At 40.2% G+C, this 21872-nt stretch overlaps 1 protein-coding gene across 3 annotated transcripts in view; it reads right to left on the bottom strand.

Annotated features, from left to right (window-relative positions):
* The window catches only part of YPEL4 (yippee like 4), a 117143-nt gene extending 97526 nt beyond the window's left edge, over positions 1–19617 (bottom strand). The window contains exon 1 of one of the 3 annotated variants that reach the window (XM_044084100.1): positions 19505–19617. The gene's annotated coding sequence lies outside the window, so the exon portion shown is untranslated. Of the gene's footprint in view, positions 1–17869; positions 18403–18454; positions 18636–19504 lie in introns of those variants that run through there. The other 2 variants (XM_044084099.1, XM_044084101.1) reach the window with 2 other exon arrangements.
* Positions 19618–21872: the final 2255 nt, after the last annotated feature.

Here is a 21872-nt window from a genome sequence, read left to right on the forward strand (position 1 = left end):
TCCCCCATGTGCAGAAGGACAACTAATGATTAATTCCAATGGTTTAGTACCTTACCTTCTTATAGGGAATAGCAACAGGACAGACAATGCAACCTCTTGTGATTTTTAAAATTTCCAGAGCAAAGTAATTCTTTACAAGCAAGGTTTACATTTATTCAGTAGCTTGGGAACTGCATTTTTATGGACAGTTTGAAGAGTGAGGGGAGTGTCCAGAACAGGAAGTAGCAGCTATTTCAATCTCTGAATTTGAACTGGTAGCAAGTTTTGTAAGAAAGCCACAATAAGTGACTGATCAACTGTTTGACTAGGGTGTAATTATCAAGCTTATGGAAAATGGGCAGAGTTTACCTGGGACTAGAATGAAGAAGCTGCTTCACAATTTTTCAAAACTTTTTTTTTTTTAGAATTCTTATATGCTGCTAGTGGAGGAAATATGACTGCTGCTATGAATATATTTCTTTATGCTGTTATAATCAACACAAACGTTACAAAGGTCAGAGAAAAAGTTTACTTTTATGATGTCTTATCCAGAGATTGTCTCACACAATCATCATTTTTGATACCATTTAATATCCAGGATAAGGAGGTGGTATATATTTATATTTTACTAGGAGCTACAAACTTAGTTTTCAGAGACATTGAAGTTTAGCCTGCATATCATTGCTGGAGCCTTCCTGTGTCCTGACAGAGTGCTCTTCAAACTATCTGAAGATACACAGAGCTAAGTATATTTTTCTGGCACTTCAGAGTTGTGTACTGTTAATTTTTGCTTGACTAATTTTATATCATTGCTGGCTGACTTCAGAGTTGTGCATGGTTATTTTTGCTTCACTGTATACTTTTTCAGATCTCTGCTGAAGGTGTTGTTTTTCCCCTACCCACTCTCCCTATTCCTGTCTTGTTTAAATTTGGAGGCTTTTGCAGTTGCCCGCCCCCACTGTAGATTTGATATGGGACCCTCCCCCCAGTCCCATCTCTTTACCTCATTCTACCTAATAGACTCCTTCTGCACTTGTTTTTAGTCATTTTTAATTTAATTGCATTTTTTTTAAAAACTGTTTGGTCTAACATTACTACATACTCGTGTGTTAGCTTGCACTGCATTTGAATTGTTTTTACTGCTGTTTTAGCTACTTTTCTGTATAAAAAAAATGTAAGCCCGTTTCCTACCTTTCCTGTAACTAGTGTAGTCCAGATTCAGATTTGCTATATCCAGGACTGTATGTGTAAGCTTCTGAGCCCCCCAAGCTTTCTGTGTTGGAGGGAAGCCTTCTAGCTTATCAGTGGGAGTGCCTACCACATAAGGAGTGGTTCTGGCCCAGAAATTGTAGTCATTGGCCGTTTGGGTAGTTTTCCATCTCTCTCAACTTTCTGATTTAAAAGCCCGCATTTGCACTTGTTTCCCCCCTTTCTGTAACTAGTTTAGTCCAGATACATATTCTTAGTTTTAGCACTTGAATTTGCTTATTCGTGATCAGCACTTGTTCAGAACTTATTGTAAGCACTAAATAACCTACTAATTACTACAGCACTCATCCTTCCTCATTACCTAGAGGAAAACAGTTCTGGTACTTACTTTCCTCACTTGCTTACAGAAAAACAGCTCTTGTACTCACTTTCCTCACTTATCTAGAGGAAAACAGTTTCTTATTCAGGCATGTCCAAGGGTCAGCTCCCAGTGTTTTCTCCTGTTTATCTGATAAATCTGGGCATCTTGGGGTAGTGTAGAAATTGCCTCATGTACACAGACAACCCTCTCCTCCTACCACCCAACACTACAACCTATGAGAGATGCACTTATCTAGCCAAACTGGAGGTAAAGCTCTCTCCAACCAAGACTGAACTTGACAGTCAAGAGGGGAATGAAACACTTGCACCACACCACATTCATCACATAGTCTCACTAAATCTACACCACCAAAATCCACCCACTGAAACACAAAAACATTAGTGGAGGCTCTCAATAATAATCTGCTCAAGCAACAGAGACCTCCAAAGCAGAAATGCAAACAACCTCCACTCCCCAACACAACCCAAATGACAGCCCGAAGACTCAGTGTGCCACTCAACCACAGCCAACAAGGCAAAACAACGTACCCAACACACTAGTCATAAGTGAATCTATAGTCAGGCACAATGATGTCCCACTCACTAGGCTAAACAAGGAGAAGGTTACTGTCAGCTGCCTATCAGGTGCCAGGATCCGCCACATAACCCACTCACTCAGGTCACTCCACAACAAGTACAAATATGACTCTGTCATTGTCCATGTTGGTGTGAACAACCTGAGACATACCTCCCTGGACTACATGAAAAGAGACATGGAAGAGCTCTCCGATCTTGTAGCCAGGCAGGTATGACCCTAGCCCTGAGTAGCATTTTGACATCACCCAGAATGATACTGCAGTACAAGGACAAAATGATTGACTTCAACAATTGGCTAAGCTTCTGGTGTCATTCTAAAGGGATCCAGTATCTGACTGCCTCGGATGACATGGTCGATAGACCATGATGCTTTGCCAGAGATGGCCTGCACCTGTCACCCCTGGGATTCCGGATACTGGCTAAGGTTCTTGCCGCTCCTATAGTGCCTTTTTTAGGCAAGGTTCAAATGACAAATTCACCATCGTAACAGAACAGGCAAGCAAAAACCGAGGGTGATGCTACTCAATGCTAGAAGTCTAAGTCTCAAAATGCACTCACTCGAGGCACTCCTTAAAATGGAGAACATCGATATCTATGCAGTGACGGAGACCTGGTTCAAGGCTCCAGAGAGAACCCCTGCACTACCAGGCTATAACTCATACCACACTTTTCGGCCATGTAACCTGGACCAGAACACCAAAGGCAGAGGTGTGTCCATATTCATTAAGGATATCCACACCTCCAGGCTAGTTGCTCAGCATAATGCATCCGAGGTTATCCAAGTGCAACTAACTCTGGGCAAAACTGCAATCCAAACTGTAGCTTGCTACAGATCTCCCAGGATTCCCACTCCTCTTTTCTTGATGTACTGGAAAATATTAGGGTTCAACCAAACACCCTAATAATGGGTGATTTCAACTACCCCACCATTAACTTGGAAAACTACTCATGTACCAACTCCTTCGCTCAACACTTTCTGGAATTCATAAACTCCAATGCCCTGGATCAACTTATCCACACCTCCACCAGGGGCAACAGTATCCTAGATCTAGTCATTACTAACAGGAGTGACCGGTGTTCCACATCTGAAGTAAACGCCTCATTAGTCCAATCCGACCATAAGCTAACCACCCCAGATATCCACATCCTGCCCCCACCCCCCATTAAGGAAACCACGGTAAATGATTTCTCCAAAGCCAACTTCATGCTTCTTAAGACAGAAGTGGTGAACTTCATGACACCCATGCAGATGGACAATACAGTTACGACTACCGAATCCTACACAATTGCATTTTATATGCACTTACACAAGTGCATGGATCGTGCTATCCCAAACAGAACCAAGATGCTAGCCTCCAAAAAAAAAAAAAAAAAAAGGAAGCCAATCTGGTGGTTCCCTGCCATAAACAAACTGTACAATAGAAGGAAGAAACTGTTGCAAAAGAGAATAAAATCCCATGAGTGGAGGAGCTCCCAGGTCAGTCTCAGTAAGAAGCTGCAATCCCTGATAAAATCCTCCAAAGCTAGTTACGAAAACAAAATTGCCAATAATTCTAAAGACAACTACAAAGTATTATATAGCTATGTCAAGAACCTCAATGGCAACACTCAGATCTGCTCTGAGTTACAGCACAATGGCACTAAATATACAGACCCAACTGATATTGCCAAAATCCTGGCAGATAGGTTCAGTGCTAACTTTACACCCCTCTCACCCCCTAAAGGGCTCATCTCTATATAGGAAGAATGCAAAGTTCCTGTAATCACGGCTGCACAGGTAAAAACCACACTCTCCAAAGCCAAGAGCACAGCATCCATGGGACCAAACAGCATCCCAGACTGCGTTCTACACGAACTACAGAACAAACTGGCACCCCATCTAAGTACCATGTTCAATCATAGCCTCACCTCAGGCTTTGTGCCCACTGAATGGCGCACAGCAACAGTTATCCCACTCCACAAGGAGGGAGCCACCACGGACCCCAGGAACTACCACCCCATTAGCCTGACGAGCCTGGTCTGCAAGGCCATGGAATGTATCATCATGGAACTTGTAAACAAAGACATTGGTAATCTCCAAACTCTGGATCCCACCCAGTACGGGTTTGTAAAAGACAGATCATGTCTCCTAAACCTGCAGTCACCAAATCCGTAGACGAGGGTAAGGTGGTTCTCACAGCCTATCTAGATCTTGCCAAGGCTTTCAACACCATCCCCCACTCTGGAATTATAGATAAACTCACTAAACTAGGTAGAAATCCCTATGTCACAAGATGGGTTGCCAACTGGCTCACTGACAGAACCCACACTGTGAAAGCAGACTCCAAATCCGACTTCAGACCAGTGACAAATGAGTACCACAGGGTTCAGTCCTGGGTCCTCCCCTGTTTACTTCTCTGAAGTACAGGCTAACACAGGTCATCTTTGGCTAACGAAGTTCGCAGATGACTGCAAACTAGGAGCCATAATCGTAACTCCTAACAATGTGGACATCCTACAAAAGGGCCTCACTGAGACAGATGCCTGGTGTCAAAGCCATGGCCTCAAGCTCAATGCCAAAAAGTGCATAGTCATCCCCTTTGGTAAAAACTCTGTACCCATGAACTACAACATAGGCGGTAGTATACTTAACACCGAAAGTGTGATAAGAGACCTTAGGACACAGGTGGACAGCAGTCTCTCCTTTGATAATCACATCGTCACAGTAGTCAGGAAATCCTTCTACAATGCCCCTTTTGGTATGTACCTCTCAAGACATCTACAACAACTGGAAAGGCCGCAGAAGTACCTCAAAGAGGATTACCAGCCTCAAACAGATGCCCTACACAGACCGTCTCAAAAAACTCCAGCTTTACTCTGTCGCATATCACCTACTCAGAGGTGATCTCTGCCTTACATACAAAGCTATGTCAAACCCAGAGCTGTTAGACATGCTCCACTTAAAGAAATCCCAACGCCTCCGAGCTACACGCTCTAGGGACCTAAACCTTGTCACCACAATAAGCAGAACATGCCGGAGGGATAGATTCCTGTCCCAGAGACTTCCCATACTCTGGAATAAACTACCTACCTATATCAAACAAAGCTCCTCATTAGCACTCTTCAAGAAAAATCTTGATGATTGGATGGGAAATAAGAAATTCACCCCGGGGATCACTTCTGTGGCTCTGCTCGACAGTGGCACAGGAAAATAATTTTCTTGGATGGCAAAAGCCAGGGTACCTTTTTGGCTGTGCTTGTATAGGCCCTAGGGCCGATAGCCTAGTACCTACCTATGAAGTATTAGCCTGGTACAGAGAAAGTACAGGCATCTAATCAGACTTTCTTAGTTTAGGTTAGTGCAGTTACACTGCATTTTTGTACATTTTTCAGATACCTGAACTTTTGATATCTGTGCAATTTTACAGGTTCAAAGATTGCAAATATGGAAATATGATCACTTATGGTATGAAACAGACCACCTTCATGACAGAGATGTTTTTGCTTTACAGACCTGGATCAAGTCCAATGTGGTCTCTTTTGTTTTGTTTTTTTGTTTGTTTTTTTGACAGTGTGGGCCGTTAGGGTAATGATCAACTACAAAAATAGTCCTAATATATAGAATATTAATTCAGTCACTCCAGTGTTTCACTGGTGACTTTAGGTAAGAGTCCCAAAATGGTTCAGCTGCTTAAAATAAAGCATGCTTTCCAGGACACACAGGGATAACAGAAGCATCAGAAATATTCACTTTTGACTGGGCATACTCCATAAGAGCTGAATGGCTAGAGTCAGAATATACATGATTATTCAGAATCTATAAAGCTACACAGCTTATGGGTGGCACATTCACAAGTCAGAGTTAATCAATAAGATCAGAAAAACAGGTCTGTCTTCCCAGTAAAGAAATTCTTAGGTCAAATATGCCTGAAGTGAGCTCAGCAGCCTTCAGATACAATAGAACACATTTATCAGTATTCCCATCAAGTCTTCAAAACTCAAAAATCTTTTTGCACTATCATCTTTGAGTGGCAATTCCTAAAACACAAACGTAGACCATGGTGCACTGATGCTTCTAGCAGTGAAACCATAATCTGCAATAGTATTTTAGGAACTGAGCCTTAATAAAGGTGATGATGCAAGAAGATTTTTGGGTTATGGAATACTGCTTGATATTTATTTGGTCTCTGGGCAACTGTTTATGAAATATGCACAAAGAGGATTACTGGGCTCAAACAAATGCCCTACACTGACCGCCTCAAAAAAACTCCAGCTTTACTCTGTAGCATATTGCCTACTCCGAGGTGATCTCTGCCTAACATATAAAGCTATGTCAACCCCAGAGCTGTTGAACATGCTACACCTAAAGAAATCCCAATCCCTCCAAGCTACATACTCTAGGGACCTAAACCTTGTCACCACAATAAACAGGACATGCTGGAGGGATAGATTCCTGTCCCAGAGACTTGCTATACTCTGGAACAAGCTAGTTCTTCATTAGCACTCTTCAAGAAAAATCTTGATGAGTGGATGGGAAATAGGAAATACATCCTGGGGATCACTTCTGCATCTCTGCTGGACAGTGGCACAGGAAAATAACTTTCTTGGGTGGCGTAAGCTATGGTACCTTGCTGGCTAGACTTACATAGGCCCTTGGGCTGATAGCCTAGTACCTACCTATGAACCTATGCACCTTTTTGTATACAAACACAAAATACATGCATGGGTAGGCGTGAATAGCCTCACTGGGCTCAGTGTTATAGCCAAATACCTGCAGTGCAGTAACTGCTCTACTTGTTGTGCAATTTGTGGTGGGTGAGTGTGTGCGTGTGTGTATAAATAGAGAGAGAGAGAACAAGGTTATGAAGAGCAAACACCATGACAAATTTAGTGAGACTCAGAAATACAGTTTCCATGGCAGCAAGTTACAACAGCATGTCAAAACATATCATTGCTTTAACATGCTTATAAAAAAAGCTTTATATTGCTTATATCCAAAAAAAATCCAAACAATCTTTATTTACAGGAGGTATTTTGTTTGATCTAGCAATGTAAGTTATAAAAGATTCAGTGAAACTGACTGACAGAAAAGTAAGCAAAACCAGACCACTGATTTACGAGAGAGAGATCCCCAAGCTTTTCTGGCCAGTCTAAAACTTGGTTGTGGAGCTCTCCACATTCTTCCACCCGCCTCCTGCACAGTAATAAGCTAATCCTCTCCCCCATGCAGTTACCTCTGCTTTCATCACTGCAGCCTTAAACAAAGACACATCTACCACTTGGTGCAAGGGACTGTCACTTCTACTGTTGACGCTGTGGCTGGATATGGGTGGCAGTCTCTGGCCAGGAAGCACTGGTAGGACTATTTAATACTGTCACTGCCATCTTTCTGAATGCAGTGCACCTGAGCACTGTGCCAGTAGGAATGTTCTGGCTAAGCCTTTCAAAGGACAGCAGCAACTCCACTCACCAGCTTCGGCTGTTGCAGGAAAGCCTCACCCATCCCTCCAACCTCATTCCCAGAGTAAGAAAACTATCTGCTGTAGTCCATTCAACTAGATGCTTCTCTTAACACCAGGGATGCTAATCAAACATTAGTCACAGGTAGTGAATTCAGGAACAAACCCATATGCCATTAGGCCTGTCTGCATTTTACAGAAAATGGTTCCTGTCTAGTCAGCCTCCTGCATTTACATAAGATTTAAACAGTGATATATGCAACATCCAAAACGCGCCTAACAGGAAGAATTATAAGAAAAAGTTCTCATTCAAAGCATTACTGCATCAATTCCCATTAGTGATAGTCAAGTATTTAAAAGGACAATAGCAAACTTGTCATATTATGTGATGGAATGGTTAAACTAAGCTTGCTACTTCAAACAATTAAGCTGTTGATTTAATCCCATTAAATACCAATTTAAATCCCAGTTGTCCAAATACTAGTTGAAGTAAACTTACTTTTTGTTGCAAAAGTAAATAGGAACAGGAAGTGAATTCCAGTTCCTTTCAGTTTCAATGGTGAATTTAAATCCTAACTTTTACTTTTTTAAAAAGCCAAAATGACAGTTGTATCCCCTCTAAAACAACTAGATAATAGTGCAAAACTGTGTGCCATTGTACATCAGTGTGACGCAAGTAGATATTGCCAGCCCAGCTATCTGGAATTTTGTAAATAATTATATATCATTTGTGACTATCAACATGAGTCATATAAGATGCCTGTGTTACAAATGTATTAGGACTGTATTTCATGTGTATATCAAACTGTTGGTACAGATGTGTGTGTTGAAAAGATTTTGCAAAATGCTTGTGTTTAAAAATGGATTCACAGTGTGCCCTACTGGAAAAGAACAGAAATGTGCATGCGCTATGTTTAAATGTATATATTTTAACAGTGGAAACTGGGATATAGGAGGCTACCCTCAGTCTAGTAAATTTTAGAAAAATAACTGAAATTAAAATTACTTTATAGGCTAGGCTGGAAACACAAAAGTCTGTGCTAAGAGGCTTTTTGTATGGTCTTGGAAGTGTTTTATTGTTTTATGACTTATAGCATCTGCCAAAATTCTGAGGAAAAGCCCATGTCTATGTTTTTTACAGGTAGATGCTAAATGCTACCAGCTGCCATCAATGATTGTTTTGGGCCTGGGGACTAGAAGTCAGATGACAAAAAAATGATGTCATTTTGCAAGCTAGCCCAGCAGTAATATCAGAGATATTAATTTGAGAGCTCTGAGAGACACAGCACTCTGTATTCTGTCTTTGACCTGACAACAACTAGAAGATCCACTCACTGCATCTGCCTTGCTCATATGCAAGTTACTAGGGAATAGCATAATTCTCTTAGATATAGTCAGGAATATAGCGAAGCTTAGTTTAGATATTTTTCATTATTTGAGACTGTCCTGCAATGTTGCTTTAAATATTCCCTGTGGTTTTGAACTCTATCACTGTGGATGTATATTTAGTATTGCCTTGTTCTTTTATTACACACATTTAAACCTTTCATTGTGGCTGATCTGTGTAGAGATATTTAAGCTCTGAAAGTACTCGTATATTTATTTGGTGGCACTCTGTAGGCCACTCCTAACAGCCTTGCTCTTGGTCAATCTACCATTTGTATTGATAGTAACATTACACAGTAAGATTTGGACACCTTTTTTAAGGGCCTTAAAGTAGCTGATAAGAGTTGGCTGGTGGCAGTCAGAACTACCTTATAGTCTGGGCAAAAGGGGACATAGCTAGTAAACCTGTGCCAGCCTTTCCCAGGTGTGTGTGTAAATAAAACCCCAAAGAGTGTGTGTGTCAGCTACTTAGGCAGGGACATGAAGCACTGATTGGACAGAGAGGTCTTGGTTTGGCCACTCAGCTGAGATCTCAACTCCAGTGGGGAGTCTTATTGGGGATCTGGAGAAGAAGGAGAAACCAGCCTCAGACTGACTATGTGGTCTCTGTGTGCTCTTAAGGGAAATTACACTTGATGCAGAGAGCTGCATCTGGAAAGTGTGTGTGTGTGTGTATATATATATATATATATATATATATATATATATATATATATATATATATATATATACACACACCTGTCATCCTCTCGGTGTACATCCCCCCACTGTTGCCAGTGGGGGCTCCTTGATTACTGGTCCAGTAATGGATCGTCACAATCAGATCAGCACTACAAGCCTGAAATTTCAAAGTACTCCTGTATGCATGAATTCTGTCTTGACATAATACATCTGAACATTATCAGAAAAAACAAATATACTAGGTGCTGTCATTGATGTGTGCCACGTTGCGTTTCCACAAGCTCCTTACCTCTGTGGCAGAACATCAGATTTTCCTACTGATGTGCTACAGAAAAAAAAAAAATAGAAAATCTTTGCTCCTTCTGCACCTTCCCAGTCATGGCATTGGCAAGTGCTACTGTGTAACTTCATATAAACAACGACATATCCACGTGTGTGCAGGATTTGTTTGGTTCAGATTTCTTATACATCATACTTGAAGCAACAAGCATTTTACACATCCCAGAAGATTTAACGGGATATTATTTAAATCAAAACAAAATCTCAAACATGGTAAGATACAGTTTCAAAATACTTCTAGTTCTACAAGACTGACATTCATAACTTTGAAAAGACTAGTCAGAGCTGTCCAACAAGTGTGAAAATTCTGAGTTTGTTTAATCAAGATTTTTTTGTTAAATTTTATGCTTAAAATATCCTTTCTGAAAACAAAAACCAGGACTTGTTCACAGGTGAGAAGAGAAGGGATCAAGAGGCCAATCAGTAGGCGAGTGTAACAGGATCGATTCTGCAGGCACTGTACCAAAGAGCGGCAGAGAGGGCACCGAGACCTTGACTTGGTCTTCAGGCACTGTACCAAAGTGTGGCACAGAGGGCACCAAGACCTTGAATTAGTCTTCAGGCATTGTACCAAACTGCGGCACACAGAGCACCAAGACCATGAATTAGTTTTTACTCTACCAAAAGTCAATGTCCCCATCTTCACCTATGGTCATAAATGCTGGATAGTGACAAACTATGAGAACACATATATAAGTAACACAAAATAAAGCTCCTTTGTGTGATTACTGGGCTCATTTTCCATGTCAGAAGAGCCACATGAAGTGATATGAGCACCTAGTGTGGATGCCACCTGAATGCCTCCCAAAAGAGAAATACAAGACATGGCCCACCAACAGAAAACTCATGAGTACTTCCAAGACACCAAAGAAATGCATCCCTCAGTTAGCCTGGAAATCCCTTAGCATCATTCAGGTAGAACTGGAGACCGAGGGAAGTCTAGTCTACCTGCTCAAGCTGTTACCACTGCAAACTTCACCAGAATTAGTAGTTTACAAACTGAATGCATATTTTGGGGTTAACATCTAAAACACATTTTTCTAATTCAGGGACTTTAAAATGCTGCAAATATTATTTCCAGTACTCTACATATGCAACAACAGACAAGACAGGGAGATGAGATACAAGCACACACACACTTGCATGCATTTGTGTAAATATATGTAAATAATTATGTATATGTACATAAATGAAACATGTACATTCTAACAGATTTTTTTGGTTGACATATGAAGGGCATCTCTCATTCAGTTGAATGCAATGTTCACTGTATACTGCAAGAGGCAAATAAGTCTTCATTTAATAATGCATCAAGGTAACAAAGACTCTTCAGTAGTGGTTCTGCGATCATGGCATCAGTAAGGGGGGTATAGGGTGAAGCACACGCAATGGTGGATGTGGGGATGGGTCCTCACATAAAAAGCTGTGTTTCTTTGTTTGTAATGAATGTGATGAAAGTTCACATTCCATTACGGTGTTGATGGGACATAAATTCAGTGATGAATGGCTAATAAGTTCATATTGCATTAAGGTGTTGATGGGAAATAAAATCAGTGATGAATGGCTAATATTTCTTAATGTTGTACAGTATATAAAAAGGCTTCTTATTCTGCTAAAAATCTTTGCAGTTTTGCAAAATCATTTGTTGCATCCCAACTGAGAGAAGCAATGGAAGAAAGTTTATGTGGAGTCATGATGTATTAAGTGCGATTGGCGTATTTAATGTCAATGGTTGGTGGTACAAGTAATACAGTATCTTCTGTGTATGAAAGTATTAGGGTTACTGTCCATAGTTTTAGTTGCAATGTATGTGGTTTTCAATATCTCTTGCATTCACTGGACTGTTTTAATGACTAACTTGTTAATTATGCAAGTGTGCAATTATTGTGTATGTAACCATATTCATCCATCCACAACATCCTTTCCTATTTTTGCACATGAGATCAGGGTGTCACTTCAACAGTGACAATCATCTAGAGCCAAGTTTCACACCACCCTGCCAAGGCTGTTCCTCCACACCACATACCTGCATGCACACTCACAACTATGGCAAATTTAGAGAGAGTGTCCAATCCACTCACTTCATTTACTTGAAATGTGGGAGGAAACCGGAGCACTCAGATATTAAGAGACATATGCAGAGGCACACACACACACACACACACACACACACACACACAATTATATACTTAGGAAATGACAAGACTGTTACTTAGAAACTAAAGCAATTATAGGTCTGTTACTTCTGCAAACAGGTTTCCAAGAAACAAGACCATTCCCAGAAAGACAAATTATGATATTGCTGCTTGGGCCATCCACAGAAAATCCTCAATCAAAATGTCACTTTCTTGAAAGATTATTTAGCATAATAAACTACTAAACACAGAAATGCCTCCCCCTAAAATGTCACCTGACAGAGCACACACAATCCTCAAATGCATTCATAATCTATATTTAAAAAAAAAAAAAAAAACAACTTGTGATTATAACATACATAAAACAAACCTTACAGCAATAAAAACACTAAACGTTCAATCATAACTACATTACCTGATCAGGAAACGTAAAAGGAACCCAAACAGGTAAAAAATAATTTCCAGTTAAAACAAAAGCTTAAACCCCCTAAAAAGGAAATGAAGCAGTGACAAAACTGACAGGAAATGAATAAAGTTTACATACAGAGAAGACCAGGAATCCCTGTACCAGAACACGGTTGGTAACACTAACATAAGACATAAATGTAAAGAACAGGACACAAAGTAAACCACCACTGCATAAATACAAAAAACTGTGGCAAAATAACAAACCACACACAAACTGCCACAGAAACCCAAATAAGTAAAGGCAGCAAGCATACCACTGGCCAAACTACCTTAAGAAAACTGATTGGGGAATTGCTGCTTACATTGTATCTTTCAGCCAGCAGACCAATTCCTGTCATGAACATGTTAAGCCTGTGCTACCTAAAAAAGTATATACACTTTTGAAAACCATATGCCACTAGTACCCAAGCTGCCTCAAAAGTTATCAGATTTCTGTTTTCCTCCAGGCTAGACAGCAACTGTCTTTAGTTTTGAGCCACAGTAAATTTAAATGTAAAATCTTAAAAGATAAAGCAACAAATTTTGTCTTACTTGTCCTGTATTAGTCAATTTCTCACATTTAAAACAAAAAGGAAACACTGCATAACAAAAATTAGGCAACAGCAAAAGTAAATAATACAAACAAAACAAACTATAACACTTCAGTTTTTCAAGCTATATTCAGAAAGAGAATAAAGAAAACAAGGCTGGCAAATTGATGCAAAGGATTAAACTATGAGCTGCAAACAAGCTTCATCTTGTAATCCAGAGTTTGTTTCCCCTCAGCATCCCACTGCCTACTTTGTGACTTTAACAAGTCAATTAATTAGATGGCATTCTTCGTCAGCCCTGCAAAGAGGATTGTGCCTAGTGAGTTAACCTGGTTAAAAAATGAATTACAAACAGCAAATCAATAACTGCATGTTGCAAACCTACATAAATACAATAGTCCACATCCACATGATTGTCATTGCACTGGTATAAAACATACAGACCTTTATTTTTCATTATTCTAAATGCCAGATATGACTCTCAGTCAAATGCTATATATACTGTTAATGCTTTAAGAAATGGTGCAGTCAATGGCATAACACAACATTACCGCAAAACATAAGGACTTTTTTTTTATCAAAATACAGAATAAGACAAACACAGAAATGCAAATATTGTATATTATGCCATTATCATCTGCAACAAGAACAGCAGACCAGACATCAGTGAAAAAAAACAACAACAACAATCTTCTTCTTCTTCTTTCGGCTTTTCCCAGTTAGGGGTCGCCACAGCGGATCATCTTAATAATGATAATTACAAGTGTGCTGAGTCACAGGCTTAGAAATTAAAACAATCATGACTCTTGTCATCTGCAACTAAGGATATGTGGGAAGAGGCTGAACACATGATAATACAAAAAACTGAAGTGAGAAGATCTCGACTTGATAGTAATGTCAAATGTTTCTAGTCCCTTTAGTAACACACATATTAAATTATATATATATATATATATATATATATATATATATATATATATATATATATATATATAAAACAGACAAACACACATCTGGTCAGACATGTTTATCAACAAGAGCAGAATTTGTGGACAATAAACAATTGAAGGAATTTACTTGGGAGAGAGATCAATATTTAGTTGGGATAAGTTGTTTCTTCTCATAGAACAAGGTGGTTTAGTGGTTTAGGATTAAAAGATCTGAAGGCATACTTTGCAAATACGCAGTTAAGGCTTGTATACATAACACAAGCAGAAGATCACAAATCAACATGGAAAGAAATGAAGATAATGAAATGAGAAGAGTTCACAAAATAAGGAGCGAGTAGGATTTTGGATGCAGGCCCTTAAGTAGAATAACAACAACCATACAGAAAATGATACTTATGAACTAGCAAAATGTGTTTTAAGAACTAAGTCAACAATGGACTTGAGAAAGGGGATTTTACCTGTAGGAATGACCACAAGCAGTGGCATACAACATGAGCAAGAGGGGGCTGGAATTTGTTGGAGAAAATTATAAAGCTGCCATGGTACTGGGAGTAAATAGCAAGGAAGAGAAATCTAAGAGTGGGATGAGGCCAAGCAGAAGTTTGGACTGTGGGTTGGAAACTGCTTTCCCTAACAGGGGCTGATAACAGTACAGGTGAGGAAAAAGGCATAGGGGAGTATTAACTAAAAAAACTCTGGTTGAATTTTTAGTTGAGCCTAGAATAGAAACTGCTGTTAAAAAGGGATCATTAGCATGCCATATAAAATAATGCATTGTAAATGTAAGAATTAATCAGAAAAGGTTCAAGAAGTTTTGGAAGTAAGAAAATAAAGGCAATACACAGTCGGAGGACATGTGTATGGTTATAAAGCATGCAACAAAATCTAGAAGGTTTAGAAATTTTGAATGGAAGTGTTTGAATAGACAGTTTTATACCCTATGCAAACTTCAGAGAATGTTTTGTCAGGTAGATAGCAAATGGTGTAGGTATGATTGGAAAGACAGGTAATTGTTTACATGTCTTTGGGGAAAGTAACAAGATGGCACAGTTTAAAAAATTCCCCACCGGGTACTTTATCTCAGCTCAAAAGAATAATACACAATGTAGATAGTAAGGTCTTATTAGGTTTAATGCTATTGACTGCCAAAAAAGCAATTACTAGAAAACTGAAATCAAAATCTAAACCAAATATAACTGAAGCATTGAACGCTGTAAGGGAGATTAAAAAATTGAAGGTGGGATCTCTAGAAAGAAAGAAAGAGACACTGCAACAATATGGAAATAATTTAAATTTGTGAGAACAATACATAAAGAATAATGCTCAGGAGGAGTGAAAATGTTTGTAATGGTTTGCTTTCTTTTTTGTATTAATGCATGTTTATTAATGCTGTTATTAAATATGTGTGAAATTAATACAGATATTAAAAAAACAAGCAGTTGTTGAGTCAGCAGTAGAGATGGAGATCAAGCTGAGTCAACTACTTACAAAATGAAGTTGGATAAACAAAAGTCAGATAAAGAGAAACAGATGGAAACATGTTAAACCGGGAGTTTCATATCAGCACGTAGTTTAAACAGAGCATTAAATGCCGGAGAACAGCCTCTGCTGACTGCTGCACACAGAACAGTGCAGTGAAACCAAATGTTGTACTCACTTGTGTCTGCAACTGACCCCCGTTTATGGTTACAAGTAACTGATCTGCTTTACTGAAGCAGTAATGAGTCTGTACACTCTGATGCCCTACTGATTTTGGTATCAGGTGCACACGTGATCATTTAACTTCAACATGGTTTGAATACAGTAACAGGAATGCTGCACAGTAAATCAATATACCTGTTTCACACATTAGGAGCACTCTCACAGACTGCAAGCTGGGCAACATTATACTACTTAATGAATGTCTGCTCTATAATCACCTCATACTTTGCGCACTACAGAATAAAATATAACCCATTATCCTAACATATACAAAAATCCGTTAACAGTTTTTAGTATATTTAAAATTGAAGAATATGAAATTTGTAAAGCAGATTTTTGCTGTATATCACTTTTATTTTGAAGTATTCATTGTTTCTAGTTCGTTAGAGGTGGACATTAATGCAGTTTTCATTTCTTACATCCCTTCTGCCATGTCGAAAGCAGTGCAGAACCTATACCAACATCAGTTCAGCCACACATCAGAATCAAACCTCTCAAAACGCCTCTCAAAAGGGTGAATTAAGGGGTTAATATGGAATTGGTATATGCTTATATTTTTTAAGCAGTCTCTTAACTACTAAGACAGACAAGTTCGTTGTAATCATACAGTGCTGACTGCGTGTTCCATCAGCCAGTATGTACGCCCTGTAAATAAGACAGCAGTAGTGGACAATGGAATGCAATCATCTGGTTTGACCTGTCTGTCTTTGTTATGAACACTAGTAATACTAGAAACCTTCAATTCACAATTAACAGAAAGCTGATTTGTGTGATTTACCTAACCAGAAATGGGAGTTTCAAGTATAAACAGCAAATTATCTAAAGATGCTAAGAGTTCTACCCTGTGAAGCCTTCATAACATGACATCATTTAAGGGGAAATGCCAGCAGTGGAATATGTTAAATGTATCACTGGGGAGAAAGTGGGCACGTCATATGGTACTTTCAAACATATTCCTTCTAAAACATGGGTGGAGACTACACAGTTCTTCAACTACTTGGGTAGAGAAATTGCATCTCTGGTTAGTGGTCCAGAGGGTTAAGGATGTGAGCTGCAGTTTCTATGGTACAGGGTTTGATTCCCTCACTTCTTATTAGCAGACTGTGCAACCTTCAGCAAGTGACTTAGCAATACATTGTTCCTGGGTAGACCCTGAAAAGGGATTGTATGTCCATTGGGCCTGACTGGTTAAACAGGCATTATTTCCAGCAGCAATTTACCTACACCTACATGAGCAAAGTTAAAAAAATTAGTACGAAATACTTTGGTTTGCTGATGGTACTTTGTGACGACCCCCACCAGGACAGTATTTTGAATGTCTATGAAGTCTACTAACAGTGTCACTTGTTAAGAAAGAGTAAAAAAAAAAACAGTAATTTAGTGCTCATCTGACAGCTTTACTACAGAAGTGTGTCTGCCAAGCCCCTTTAACCTGTGGCAGTAATGGTGGAAAGCAGCACGCAACTCCCTAAAGAACTGCTCTGCTCCACTAAACATAGAGGAGTGCTAGACTGAAAACAAGACACAGAAAAACTGAAGGATGAAGGCTGGCATACCTGTTAAGTTCTTAACTTTATAGATACAAGGTACAGGGTTTAATTCTGATCTCTGGTTACGGGCTAGGCTTAACATAGTCTGCAGACTGATAGCCTAGTATGAACCTATGATGAAAAAACCTTTGAAACACGTGTACGTTTATGGAGCAACTACTCCCCAGGGTGAATTGGGGAGCTCCGATTCTATCATACAACTTATAGACATCCCCTCTCTGCTGGTCTGATCTGGTCTCTCATCGTGGCAAAGGTGGGGACAGACATTTCTGCGGGGCACATCCTTCAACATACCTACTTATTTTCAATGTTGCGTGGATAACAGACAAGTGTGTGAAAGGATACACAATAATGAACAGTCTTCATATGCAGATCAACTATATAGATTAACGTACGCATTTACACATGGGCAACTTACTAGCATAATAAATCCTAACCTGCAGAAAAAAGTATTCAAATTGATTTAAACCGTTTTATAGGCGATAGCTTTGTACACTGAACCCAAACAAACGCAGTTACGGGCAATTACTACAATCATTCAATTACCTGCTGCCTTCACTGCATGAAATAAAAACAGCAACGACCTTTACGCCGCCTACTAAGTGGGAGCTACAAAAAGCATGCAGTGGGTAATGGGACCGCAAATAAAACTAGGACAACGTTATTATGCATTAGGAGCAAAATATATGCAAATCAAGGACAACTGGAATTGAAAATAAGCACTCCAAAGAAATCCCCGCGACTCAGGATACAAGTCATCCATTCCATAAAGTAAGCTCCGCTGCTAGCGCACTCTGCACGGATAAACACACAATCCGCAATAATAACTGATGGACCTATTAATAACCCAGCAGCACATGACTTGAAGCCATCTATCCAGCCAAAAGCTACACGAAGACGCTGCCAGTGAAAAAGTACACCGTCAGTACTTAACTACTAACATATCTGCTGGAAAACTTGGACAGCGAAACAATAAAATGTGCGTTTACAGAGTGCAAGCTAGCAGAAATGTCAATAAATAAACGAAACAATTAGTCTGCGTTTGCAAAGTACAAGATGCGTCTGCAGAACGCCACCCGAAATCAGAAAGAGCACCCTGCCTCGTAAACACGGCCGCGGCCGCTCTCTCACCTTGAAATGCTGCGCTGCAATGTTCACCAAACTATCTCCCTTTCACTGGCAAGGTTTCAGAATAAAAAAAAACAAAACATAAGTGGACACCTGAACTCGATGTAGTCAGTCCGGGGTGCCACAGGTTCGAGCACCCATAGGCTGCAGAGGCGAGCTGGAGGTGCTGAAGCGGTGTATAGCGGGTGAGCGAGTTGTGCAGACTGGCCCAAGCGGATTATAAATAGTGTACTAGTGGATGGTCCTGGTGCTGATGGTATTTGTTTGTCCTTTTTCCCCCCCTCCTCTCCAAAGCCCCCCTCTCTTTTTGCAGAGATGGAGATTTAACTGCCGTGTTTTGGAGAGGCATCAAAACAGTGCGCGTCATCGCCTGCGTCATAGGAGGAGGGAGACTGTGCATGGGAGGAGAGAGCGATTCTTCAATGAACAGAGAATGCCAATTACGTCGGCTGGCTGTGTCGTGCTTATATTTACCTTAGTGGTGTACGGCAGTTTTACCCATTAGTTCTTAGTGGCAGGCAAGTAGCAAGTGGGATGGGTGAAGATTGCCTTTGTCCGAGCTCCCACTGCGGCGCATCTCTGCTGTAATTATATTTTTACAGTAAGGTAGTTTCTATTTTCAGAAAATTCCCTCATGTATTTTGATTATGTAATTTTATGATGTAGTGTGCCTTCCTGTTATTTTATTCAAGAATCAGTAGATGAAAATAATCAGATACAATTTTTAAATATGTGACATTCATTCACTTAGATAATTAGTAGAATGAAATCATTTCCACTCTCACCCGTGTCTAGAGAATAAAGAATTCTGTCTTTCAAATGTCTTATGCAATTTGAACACGCCGATCTTTACCGTTTCCACAAAATCATAGATGTTATGGGTGCACCAACATCTTGACGCAATATCAAGAAGATTTGCGCCCCCAAAGCACTGTATTACTTCCCTGTACAAACAACGCTGGGATGGATTAACGGTAACAAAAACTGAGAGACCGACGAAGTCAGATACTACAAACTGCCTTTTATCCAAAAATATGTACACTGTGGTCGTACCTCGTTATGAGGAACGTTCTCCATTTTGAGTGGTAAAAAGTCCTTGTTCCTCATTATTCCACATTGAAAGGTTCTGATACTCATTCAGTGTTAAGATTTTAAGTGATATCCAAAATGAACAATACCGATCATTCTGCTTCACCAAAAGAACTTTTTTGTTACGTAGGACGTAACACACTTAATCATGCTATGAGCTTCCTAACTATCAGTGATGGAATCAGTCTGGGAAAATTATTATGAAATTCACTAGTGGAAACAAACGCATTCTGAAAGATGCATTCTGTTCCTAGGCTACATAAAAAGTAGCAGCTGACACTGACCAAATAATAAATAAATAAATAAAATAGTGAGTACCTTAAAGTAACCAGTAGCACAGTGTACCTTTATAACCATTCCATCCTTTACATTTATTTATTTATTTTTATTTCACATTTGTTGACTGGGAGAGTCCGACTGGATACTTGTCCATTTTCAGCAGAGGCCCGGGGAGAAAAGCTCCATACAGACAGAAAAACTGTTACATTAAACAAGTTAAAGCACTGTTACAAATACAATACATAGGATAAAAGTTATTCATTCTGTCATATACCAAGTGAAAAGTATAATCCAAGGCAGCGAAGAGCAGCAAGAAACAGCGATGAAGCTAAAGGTAATCTCCACAAAAAGTTTATTCAAACACACATACTCGGAGGCTCTGATCAAAAATCTACCAAAACAGCAGAGGGCACCAAAGCAGACACCCAAACAACCACCACCTCAGAACACAACACCTGCAACACATAGACCTCACAGTCAGAGTGTCAAACAGTCACAGCCCTTAAGGCCAAACACAATGCCAGACACACTAGTCATTGGTGACTCCATAGTCAGACACACTGACGTCCCGCTCACCAGACTGAGTAAGGAGAAGGTCACAGTAAGCTGTCTGTCGGGCGCTAGAATCCGCCACATAACGCAAGCACTCAGGTCTCTCAACAGCAGGTACAAATATGACTCAGTCATTGTCCACGCTGGTGTAAACGACCTGAGACGCACCTCCTTGGACTACATGAAAAGAGACATTGAGGAGCTCTCTGATTATGTAGCCCAGGCAGGTATGACCCTGACCTTGAGCAGTATCCTACCTTCACCAAGAATGATGCCACAATACAGAGATAAGATGATCAGCTTTAACAATTGGCTTAAACACTGGTGTCATTCAAAGGGGATCCAGTATCTGTCTGCCTGGGATGACATGCTGGACAAGCCACGCTGCTTCGCAAGGGACGGCTTGCATCTGTCACCCTGGGATTCGGATATTGGCAAAGGCTCTTGCCACCCCCATAGTGCCTTTTTAGGCAAGGCTCAAATTCTAAACCTACCACCCTAGAACACAAAAAGGAAAAAACTAAGGGTAATGCTGCTCAATGCCAGAAGTCTAAATCTCAAAATGCACGACTCGAGGCCCTTCTCAGTATGGAGAACATCGATGTCTGTGCTGTGACAGAAACCTGGTTCAAGGCTCCTGAGAGCACCCCAGCGCTATCAGGTTTTACCTCATATCATGCCCCGCCCCAAAATCCAGACAATACCAAGAAAGGAGGAGGGGTATCCATATTCATCAAGGACACCCACACCTCAAGACTGGTGGCAACGCATGATGCATCGGAGACCATCCAGGTGCAATTAACCGTAGGCAAGACTGCTCTGCAAATTGTAGCATGTTACAGGCCACCCTCACAAACTCAGGAACCTCACATGGCCTTCCTGAAAACACTAGAGGGGATAAATGTATCACCAAACACCATCATACTAGGTGACTTCAATTACCCTAATATAGACTGGGAACACTACTCAAGCCCAAACACCCTAGCCCAAAAGTTCCTGGAATTCATAAACTCAAATGCCATGGAACAACTAGTCACCATCCCCACAAGAGGAGATAACATACTTGATCTCATCATCACGAACATGGGAGCACAATGTTCAACACCGAAGTATACCCCTCACTGGTGAGATCAGATCACAACTAATCTCGCTGGAGGTCCTCATCCCACCCCACCTGAAATAAAAAGACCACAGTAAAGAACTTCTCAAAGCCGACTTCACACTTCTAAAGACTAGTGTGGTCTCCTTTAAGGCCCCGAACGGCGGAAAACAGTACTCAAGCCGCTGAATCACTTACAAATGCCTTCTACCAGCACCTGCAGGACTGCATAGATAAGGCAATCCCAAGCAAAACAAAGACTCTTTGTACCAAAGGCAAGCGCCCAGTCTGGTGGACCCCAGCCATAAACAAACTCTACAACAAAAGGAGGAAGCTACTACAAGATAGAGCAAAATCCTTAAAAGGTAAGACACCCTTGATCACTATAAGTAAAAAACTAAG

Source organism: Protopterus annectens, chromosome 9.part0, assembly GCF_019279795.1.
Source record: "Protopterus annectens isolate FY-2018-M chromosome 9.part0, PAN1.0, whole genome shotgun sequence".
Taxonomy (NCBI): Eukaryota; Metazoa; Chordata; order Ceratodontiformes; family Protopteridae; genus Protopterus; species Protopterus annectens.